Source organism: Pseudoliparis swirei, chromosome 18 (assembly GCF_029220125.1).
Source record: "Pseudoliparis swirei isolate HS2019 ecotype Mariana Trench chromosome 18, NWPU_hadal_v1, whole genome shotgun sequence".
Lineage (NCBI taxonomy): Eukaryota > Metazoa > Chordata > Actinopteri > Perciformes > Liparidae > Pseudoliparis > Pseudoliparis swirei.
Window position 1 is genome coordinate 22,811,272 of NC_079405.1, and position 3,036 is coordinate 22,814,307.

Below are 3,036 nucleotides of genomic sequence, written 5' to 3' on the forward strand. Positions count from 1 at the left end.
TGCGAGCGCCTCGGGGTAGGGTGGCAATGTAGCCCAGTCAGTGTACAATGAGCTGTGTGTGTGTGTGTGTGTGTGGGGGGGGGGTGTATGTGTGTGAGAGGGCTAAAGTGAGAGTCTAATAAAGCCAGCAGCTGCCATGGAAACCAGGGCAGAGGCTAACTCATCCTCAGTGTCTAGGGACCCATCAGGGCCTCGGCTATGGTGCAAACATATGCGTACGCACACACACACACACACACACACGTATACACAAACACAGGCGCACTTACACACGACCGTTTACCAAAGGCATGGCAAATGACTCTTAGAGGGAGGTCTCTCATACAAGCTCACGTACAAATGGCAGACGGGGGGCCGTGAAATAACCTGTGGCACCGCGAGAAATGGGGAAGCAAGCTGCTTGTTCAATGGCCACTCTGACACCGTCCTCTCATAAACACACACACACACACACACTCTGCTGGTACTCCAACAGCATGACATGGGAGTCAGGATGGCTTAAGATGCTCAATATCCAACTGTAATCCTCTCCCTATCCTTATAAAAATGTGTGTGTGTGCGTGCGCACACAGGTGTGTAAAAGAAGTTAGATAGGAGTGACAGTGCGCTCAGTTTGATGCCATGACAGCAGCATTCTCCATGTGACAGGTTTATTGCATTTCTCAACTCTGTTTACATAAACCTTCAACATTCAGCCACACACACACACACACGTCTATACATATTTAAAAATGTGCATACACACAAACGTCCATAGATACTCCTCTAGATGTGCATAGAGACACACACACACACCACATCATCAGCATTCCTCCCCTCCCTGTCGCTCAGACAATGAAAAGGGCAGGGAAGCCAATCAAAATGATCTCTCATAAGAATATTACCCATCAGGCTGTGGGGGGGGGGGGGGGGGGATGGGGTGGTTGGGTTAGATGGCTTGCCAAGCTTCGCCTGACATTTATGAAATGAATTGCAGGCCGCACACTGAGGAAATAGCTTGTGCCCGGGCATTCTCTGACGCAGGTTCTCCCCCCCCCCCCCCATCCCCCCACCCCACGGTGTCGCACTTGACAGATCTCACATCTCCACTCTGGACGCGGCATTCCGGGGCAGGAAAATTAGACGATCGCAATTGAAAGCGTGATGGAAAGGGAGATGGTGGCGAAGGCGACGCTGATGGCCGCCCCGGGTGTCGCTAAGGTGTCACGAGATGAGGAATGATGGCAACAGTTAAAGTGGGAGCGGCTGCCTTGTTTCCTTGACCCGGAGTGCAGATTCAGTTAAATCAGACAAGATTAGTCTTAAACGATCCCTGTGGGGTTATCGGCGCCACGCAGCAGCTGTAAGGATGAGAATAAGACAAATGGTGAGCCGAGAGGATGATGGAAATATATGAAAATGCACAAATTACAGCGAAAGCTTAACAAGACAGCTACTTTTTCTGTCATCTCACGTTCTGCTAAACCAACACATTCTCCCTCCCAACTCTTCAAGCATGTGCACACACCTCTGACTAACTGGAGTAATCTCAGGGGGCTTTGTAACGCCTACATAATGAAAGAGTAAATGAAAATGGCGCCCCGCCGCCCTAAACCCACAATGAGAACAAGGGAAAACCACCCACCAAAGCTTCATTAAGAAAAGGAGAAACTTTAGACCAGGAATCCGCAGGCAGGGAATCCGCTATGAGAACAGTACAAAGCTTCAAAGTGCAAAGAGTCTGGAAAACAAAGACATGGCAAAGATAAATTGAACCATCACAAAATTATTGTCAGCTCTACAATAACAACTAAAAAATGTAGTTTATATTTTCTACCCATTTCTGGGGCAGCGTAACATGTAGCATGCCTTTTTATTTATTTTGTATACACTGTACTGGTAATATTAATACATTTAACATTTCATAAAGTGAGAATGAATACATTTAATAAGAGTTAAAGGCCTTTTAATGTGTACCGTATTTTTTGCACTATAGGGCGCACTTAAAAGCCTTTAATTTTCTCAAAAAACGACAGTGCGCCTTATAATCCGAAGCGCCGTATATATGGATTAATTCTGGTTTTGTTTACTGACCTCTAAGCGATTTTGTGTGGTACAAGGCGCTCACGGCGCTAAGTCAAAATGTTTTAGTACGACTTTGGTAAACTACAAAGCCGCACCGCTTGCAGCGTTACGGCTACCGTAGCCAGGAGCGTCGCGGAGTAATACATACTGTAGCGACCCTGGGTCAGGAACGCTACGAGACGTAGATGGCTTATAGGGTGTTTATTCAAGGAACATAGAACAAGCTACTGTTGGCCGTAGCCTACGCCAAAACGACAACAAACCGCCGTGAAACCTCAAAACCAGCTTCACGTCTGCTCCGGGTCATAGCTCCGCTCGGAACCCGCGGAACACAACAACATCACTCGCTGTCCAATCACAGACACGCCTCACAGCTACCAGCTCGTGAGACGTTCACTTACATCCGGACATAACATTTCCCTCAGTCCGTTACAATACTGTGCTTCGCCATAATATTACAGTGTGTGTATAAGGATCCCAAAATACAACCGAATAAGGTTGGTAGTTATTGTGAATACGCTCATTAACGTTTGAATAATGTTGAGGATTATTGTGAACGCGTTTAATAAAGTTTGATCGACTGAGTTATCTGACTGTTTTTTTTCCACTGAATGCGCCTTATAGTCCGGTGCGCTTTATATATGAAAAAAGATCGAAAATAGACCATTCATTGACAGTGCGCCTTATAATCTAGTGCGCCCTATAGTGCAAAAAATACGGTATTCATTCTATCTGATAAATGTTTTTTTGTTTGATAAATAATTAATAATAATATAGTGCCCACGGGTGAAAGCAAGTAATAATGTTATGGCTGAACAAATTTGCAATAATAGTGTATTCCCTCAACTGAGAATCTGTGTCGCTCATAAATTTGACTTTTGATTACAAAGGGATACTATTTACAGTGAAATAACCTTTTTTTGCTGATTTCCCTGAAAAAACTTTGAACTATCCGGTCCCGACCAGCTTAGG

At 45.4% G+C, this 3,036-nt stretch overlaps 1 long non-coding RNA gene across 1 annotated transcript; it reads right to left on the bottom strand.

Annotated features, from left to right (window-relative positions):
• Nucleotides 1–597: 597 nt before the first annotated feature.
• Nucleotides 598–2,770, bottom strand: LOC130208697 (uncharacterized). Its single transcript, XR_008834463.1, has 3 exons — nt 2,074–2,770; nt 1,625–1,720; nt 598–1,340 (listed from the first exon to the last, which is right to left on the bottom strand). It is a non-coding gene; the product is annotated as an uncharacterized LOC130208697 (long non-coding RNA).
• Nucleotides 2,771–3,036: the final 266 nt, after the last annotated feature.